Genomic DNA, 7359 nt, shown 5'->3' on the forward strand with positions numbered 1-7359 from the left:
ACGATCTGAGAAGGAATGTATTGTTTGGGGTCTGGCTTGTGCTTATTGAGCTATAATTGATATTCTGGAGAGAAATGGTTTCCAAACCGAGGTCCAAAGCAAAAATGAATACCTCGAAGTTAGACCTGACCAATCACAGGAAGCACCAGCATCAGTGTCGGTTGGCCCTGTGGGAGGCCAGAAATGGACATGGTCGTCCTCGTGCCTAGAACTGAAAGAAGAAGCAGAGAAAGAAGAGGAAGATCCAGGCGAGGGGCCCTCCTCAGCACCACCACCATCAGCACCACCACCACCACCTAGAAAGTCCACTTAGAAAAGTGAGAGACATGGAGAAGACAGCGATGATGATGGAGTCACTGTTACCACTACTCGTCGGCCCCTAAAGATGACTGAAATCCAAGGTTCAAGAAAGGAGTTTGTACGGCGCTCAGGTGAATCTATTGTCACCTGGTTGCTGCGGTGTTGGGACAGCGGTGCCAGCAGCGTGTCCCTAGATGGCAGCGAAGCCCGCCAACTGGCAAGCATTGCCCGAGACCCAGCTATCGACAGAGGAATTGGCAGATGTCTGAATGGAGTCGCTACCCTCTGGGAACGAGTACTAGTAGCTGTAAAGGATGGATATCCTTACAAAGATGATCTGGAGCCTAAGGTGGAAAGATGGAACACCGTGGAGAAAGGCATCCAATTTTTGAGAGAAACAGCCGTAGTAGAGATGCTGTATGATCCCAATTTCATCCCTAACAATCCACACAAGGACCGTGATCCTGATAGAGTAAGGTGCACACCTGATGTATATCGTAAGCTCTCAAAAACAGCACCAGAGAGGTACGCAAGTACACTGGTTGCAATGTTCCATAGATTCGAGGGTCAGGACAGAAGACTCCCAGTTTATGAACTGACTATTACACTCCAAAACTTTGAACAACAGTTTCCACCATCACGTGCTTCCATTGCAGCTGTAGTAGCAGAAGAAGTAGGTGAGATAAAGAAGACACAGAAAACTATACTGGAGGAACTGTCATTACTGATGAATAGAGATGAACCTGTGTCAGTATTGGAAACACCTGATGAAGACGAGCATGACCCAAAGAATCTGGTGAAGCAATTGATGTAACTGATGAAAGTCTCTGCCACCAAAGGCAACCGCCTCTCTGCACGAGCAAATGACAGCAGTAACATCATGTCACGTGTGGCCATGTGGAGCTTCTTACGAGAAAACGGAGAGGACATGAGGAAGTGGCATAAAAAACCCACTCCTGCACTGCGAGCACGGGTGAGAGAACTACAGCAGAGATCAGCCACCAAGAAAATTGCTCCGGTCAATGAAGGTAACCAATAGAGGGGCCCTGCCCTCAGCCAGGGGAGGGAAAGGGATAATAATAGAGTGTATTGGACTGTGTGGATTAGATGGCTTGGCATTAGAGCCACAAAGATATAAGGCACTGGTGGACACTGGTGCACAGTGCACTCTAATGCCCTAGAGTTATAAAGGGACAGAATTGATTCATATTTCTGGAGTGACTGGGGGTTCTCAGGAACTGTTTGTTTTGGAGGCAGAAATAAGCCTCACCGGTAAAACCTGGCAGAAGCATCCCATAGTGACTGGACAGGGGGCTCCATGCATACTCGGTATCGACTATCTCAGAAGGGGACATTTCAAGGATCCCAAGGGATACCGATTGGCTTTTGGAATAGCAGCTGTAGATGCAGACAACATTCAGCAGCTGTCTGTTTTACCTGGCCTGTCAGAAGATCCGTCTGTTGTGGGGGTACTGAAAGTGAAAGAGCAGCAGGTACCTATCGCTACAAAAACGGTGCACAGACGGCAGTACCGCACCAACAGGGATTCCTTGCTCCCCATTCATAACCTGATCCATCAGCTAGAGAGCCAGGGAGTGATCAGCAAAACCCACTCACTGTTTAACAGCCCCATATGGCCGGTGTGGGAATACAAAAAGTATATTTAGAGCTGCAGCTGTGGAACAGGATAAACAGCATGAGAAAGGAAGGCTGAGAACCAAGGACACTTCCAGAAGAAGAGGAAAACAAGTTCAAGTAAGCTGCGTGATGGCAGGCCCTAATTGGAGGAAGAGTGCGTGGCTTGGGAAGATTCACAGCCCTGATTGGATCATCGCCTGTATGCACGGTTAAGGACTGTTTTGGGAAGTTACATTGTTGATATGTAAAGGCGGGTGGGAAAGTTACAAGAGAGAACTTGTGAAAGTATATAAGGGATGTTAAAATCTGTAATAAACGATTTGGATCGTTCGCATCTGAGTCCGTGCCCGAGACACTGCAGGCCGGTGCGTAAAGCCAGTGGAGAATGGAGGCTGACGGTAGATTACCGTGGCCTGAATGAAGTCACACCCCAACTGAGTGCTGCTGTGCCAGATATGTTGGAGCTGCAATATGAACTGGAGTTGAAAGCAGTCAAGTGGTATGCCACCATTGACATTGCCAATGCATTCTTTTCTATTCCTTTGGACACAGAGTGCAGACCACAGTTTGCTTTCACCTGGAGGGGCGTTCAGTACACCTGGAACCATTTGCCCCAGGGCTGGAAATACAGCCCAACCATTTGCCATGGACTGATTCAAACCACACTGGAACAGGGTGGGGCACCTGAGCACCTCCAGTACATCGATGACATTGTTGTGTGGGGTGATACAGCAGAGGAAGTTTTTAAAAAAGGAGAGCGAATAATTCAAATTCTTCTGGGTGCTGGTTTTGCTATTAAACAGAACAAGGTGAAGGGACCTTTCCAAGAAATTCAGTTTCTGGGAGTAAAATGGCAAGATGGACATTGTCACATTCCAGGAGATGTGATTGACAAAATCACCAGTATGTCACCACCCACTAGCAAGAAAGAGACAAAGTCTTTTCTGCGTGTAGTAGGTTTTTGGAGGATGCACATCCCAAACTACAGCCTCATAGTAAGCCCCCTCTATCAGGTGACTCGAAAAAAGAATAATTTTGCATGGAGTCCTGAACAGAAGCAGGCCTTTGAGCAAATTAAGCAGGAGATAGCCCGTGCTGTGGCCCTGGGGCCAGTAAGATTGGGACAGGATGTGAAAAACATCCTCTACACTGCTGCTGGGAAGAAAGGTCCCACTTGGAGTCTGTGGCAAAGAGCCTCTGGGGAGACCCGAGGCCGACCGCTTGGATTTTGGAGCAGAGCGTACAGAGGTTCAGAGGAGTGCTACACTCCAACTGAGAAGGAGATATTGGCAGCATACGAGGGGGTTCGGGCAGCCTCTGAAGTGATTGGTACTGAGACACAGCTCCTTCTGGCACCTCGACTGCCAGTGCTGAATTGGATGTTCAAAGGAAAAGTTCTACCTACCCATCATGCTACCGATGCCACCTGGAGTAAGTGGATTGCACTGATTACACAGCGAGCTCTGATGAGGAACCTCAACCGTCCAGGAATCCTGGAGGTGATCATGGACTGGCCTGAACACAAGAAATTTGGAACATCCCCATCAGAGGAGATACCACGTGCTAAAGAGGCCCCACCATATAATGAACTACCAGAGAATGAAAAGACGTATGCCCTCTTCACTGATGGATCGTGTCGTATCGTTGGGAAGCATCGCAGATGGAAGGCTGCTGTATGAAGCCCCACACGACGAGTTGCAGAGGCCACAGAAGGAGAAGGAGAGTCAAGCCAATTTGCGGAGGTAAAGGCTGTCCAGCTGGCCTTACATGTGGCTGACCGGGAGAGGTGGCCCATGCTATATCTTTATACTGACTCTTGGATGGTGGCAAATGCTTTATGGGAGTGGTTGCAGCAGTGGGAACAGGACAACTGTCAACGGAAGGGTAAACCTATTTGGGCTGCTGAACTGTGGAAAGACATTGCTGCCCAAACAAAAAGTTTGGGTGTAAAGGTGCGTCATGTAGATGCTCATGTGCCCAAGAATCGAGCTACTGAAGAGCAGAAAAATAACGATCAGGTAGATCGAGCTGCCAAAATTGAGGTGTCTCAGATCGACTTGGACTGGCAGAACAAAGGAGAGCTACTTTTAGCTCGGTGGGCCCATGAGACCTCAGGCCATCAAGGAAGGGATGCGACCTATAAGTGGGCTAGAGACCGAGGGGTGGACTTAACTATGGATACCGTTGCACAGGTTATCCATGACTGTGACACATGTGCCATAATTAAACAAGCCAAGAGGATGAAACCCCTTTGGCAGGAAGGGCGATGGGAAAAGTATAAATATGGGGAGGCGTGGCAGGTTGATTATATCACCTTGCCACGAACTCGCGATGGTAAGCGTTATGTGCTCACTGTGGTGGAGGCGATCACTGGGTGGCTTGAGACATACGCAGTACCCCATGCTACCGCCCGAAACACCATCTTAGGGCTCGAGAAACAAGTCCTAATATGTGTGACATGGCACTCCAGAGAAAATTGATTCCGATAATGGGACTCCTTTCAAAAATTCTCTTGTGGATATCTGGGCCAAAGAACACGGCATTGAGTGGATCTACCATATCCCCTACCATGCACCAGCTGCTGGTGAGATCGAGCGCTACAACGGGTTGTTAAAAACCACATTGAGAGAAATGGGTGGTGGACATTCAAGCACTGGGAGAAGCATCTGGCAGAAGCCACCTGGCTAGTCAACGCTAGGGGATCAGTCAACCGAGAGGGTCCTACACAGTCCAGCTCCCTACAGACCATAGAGGGAGATAAGGTCCCTGTGGTACATGTGAGGAGCATGTTGGGAAAAGCGGTGTGGGTCCTTCCAGCCTCTGGAAAGGGCAAACCCCTCCGTGGAACCGTTTTTGCGCAGGGACCTGGGTGACCTGGTGGGTAATGGATAAAAATGGGGACGTCCAGTGTGTCCCACAAGGGAATTTGATATTGGGGGAATGCAGTCTGTAATTACGTGTGTATGTATGTATATATATATATATATATATATATATGTTTCTATGTAACTTATGTTACTACTGTTTGGTTATGTATAGATGTGTGTTAAGCATTATGTGATGATGTGGAATAAGGGGTGGAATGTTGTGGTTTTGTGTTTTTGATGCCGGTATTCCACATCAGAGCATCATGCAGCAGTGAAGGAGTTAATGCTGTGGGAGCAACAGAGGGGCGGAGCTCCGCGCCTGATGCCAGGTGGCGCTCTTCCAGGGCGCGTTCCACTGGGCTGCCGTGGAGGTTCAGCACGTGTGCTTCCCCTGCAGTTTCCTCCGTAACGTAAGCTCACAGCTTTTGGTTTGGAAATTTTATCTCTCTCTCAATTGTTCAATTTAATTAGATTTAATAAATCTTAAGCTGAAGGCAAGACCAAGAGGGAACCTTCACTCCTGAGATGAGCAGCAAAAGAGGAAGACACCAGGACTTGCAGTAGGATCTTTGTGAGTGGAAAACGGGAACGCAGTGTCCTCTGGGGCATGGAGTTGTTCTTCTCTTCTGAAAACCAGGGCCGCAGTCCCTGCAGCACAGCACTACTCCATGCACATCCTGCATTAGCAGCAGCACAGCACTGTGCCCCTGGGCCTGGCGGGCGGCACGTCTTCCAGCACGTGGAGGATCAGCAGCGTCTGGAGCACCAGGCAGCGCACGGCCGGCTCGCCATCCTCCTTCACGCTCTGCAGGGCTGCGAGGAGCGGAGTGGAGATGTATCAGTGCCCTGGAGAGGAGCTGCGTCAGCACCCCTGCCCCATGCGGCACTTCCCGGGGAGGACTGCTCACCTTTGCAGATGTCCAGCAGCATCTGCGGGTCCTCACTCCTCAGCTGCCGCCCCAGGAGCCCTGCGCACACAGCACTGCCAGTACTCAGCTGGCAACGCGGTCCCCAGGGGCGCACATGGCACCCCAAAGACCTTCAGAATCCTCGTGGTATACCAAATGTGCCCCCCCTCCCCCATCACCCTCAGTGACCCTATGGTGCCCCAGTGACATCCAGAGACCTCACACGGCACCCCATGGACCCCAGTAACACCCCAACAACACCCAAGAAACTCCACGGTGCCCCAATGACCCCCACCAACCCCAGTGCTGTCCCAGTGTCCACCACAGACCCTATACAATGCCACAATGACCCCCATAATGCTCCAATAACCCCCGGGGTGCTTGAAAAACCCACAAGGACCCCAATAGTTTCCACCGTGACCCCCCCAGGACCACTCCTGCCCCCTGCGCACTGACCCCGCAGCGTTCAGCCGTGGGGGATAGAGGAAGGGGGAACCATTGGGGCTGGGACTCACCCAGGAAGTGCACGGCCGCCTCCCACACGGATGCCTGGGGGCCGTGCAGGTGCCTCACGCTCTGCTGCACATACTGCTCCGCGGCACTGCCCGCCTTCTGAACCTGCAGAGAGCACCAGGGTAGGGGTAGCACCCATAGGGCACCACCCCCCACCTTCTGCCAGAGCTGGGGGGTCCCATAGTGGGGGAATTGGGGTTTGAGGGATGGGTATCTTTACCAGGCACTCAGCAATCTTCCATTTGTTTGCTGTGCTGGCCAGGCGTCGCAGTTGCTGCCAGTGCAGGAGCTTGGCAGTGCAGGTCAGGGCTTCCTGAGCAGCCTGGGGAGCAGTGACACGGGGGATAATCAGCAGGAGAGCCTGGGGACCCCTCCCACAAACCCAACGGGGGGGGGTGGAGATCGTGGAGGACCTTTGTAACCTAAGTCTCTACACTGGGGAGGGGTGATGTGGAGGGCTGAATGGGTGGGACAGTGAGGTTGTTGTTCCTTGTGACCACGGAGGCCCTTCCCAGCCTTGATGATGCAGTGACCCAATTGGCAGGCTGGAGTTACACGGGGTGACCCTGCGACCCCGTGACCTCAGCAGCTTCCCCCACCTGTGCCACTCTGGGGATCTCCTCATTCATGTGGAAGAAGAGTGGCAGCACATTCATCTCCACGTGCGAGAGCAGCTGCCTCCTGCCTGGTGCCGCCAGCAGCTGTGCAAAGAGCTCCATGGAGAGCCAGCGCAGCTCTGCGTTGTCCTGGGGGGGGATGGACAGGGACACAGCAGGTCGATGCTGAGTGATGCACAGGGAGGGGGGTTGGGTCGTCCACTCCCCATTGCCCCACATGCTTCACCTCATCGAAGCAGGACATCAGGCGCACCGCCAGCTGGCTCAGTGCGTTGTGCACATGGCCGGGGTGCTGAGCTGCAATGTCACACAGCAGCTGTGTGGCCTACAGGTTGACGTCAGCACGGTGGGCAGCAGCAGATGCATCCTCCAGGCGTACAAGCTCCACAGCCCGCACAGTGCCAGCTCCTGGCTCTCAGGCGTCTTGCTGCGAATGTGCTTCCTAAAGATCTTCTCAGCGCGGCCATTCTTCTCCTGGAGCTCCAGGAATCGTGCAGCTGTAATGCACAGCAGTGA

General features: G+C 52.0%; 1 long non-coding RNA gene across 1 annotated transcript; it reads right to left on the reverse strand.

Annotated features, from left to right (window-relative positions):
- Positions 1 to 6276: 6276 nt before the first annotated feature.
- Positions 6277 to 6908, reverse strand: LOC136058209 (uncharacterized). Its single transcript, XR_010623123.1, has 3 exons — positions 6826 to 6908; positions 6447 to 6548; positions 6277 to 6331 (listed from the first exon to the last, which is right to left on the reverse strand). It is a non-coding gene; the product is annotated as an uncharacterized LOC136058209 (long non-coding RNA).
- Positions 6909 to 7359: the final 451 nt, after the last annotated feature.

The sequence above is a fragment of the Cyrtonyx montezumae genome, unplaced genomic scaffold (assembly GCF_038088225.1).
Source record: "Cyrtonyx montezumae isolate F1298 unplaced genomic scaffold, pur_monq_1.0 scaffold_73, whole genome shotgun sequence".
Taxonomy (NCBI): Eukaryota; Metazoa; Chordata; class Aves; order Galliformes; family Odontophoridae; genus Cyrtonyx; species Cyrtonyx montezumae.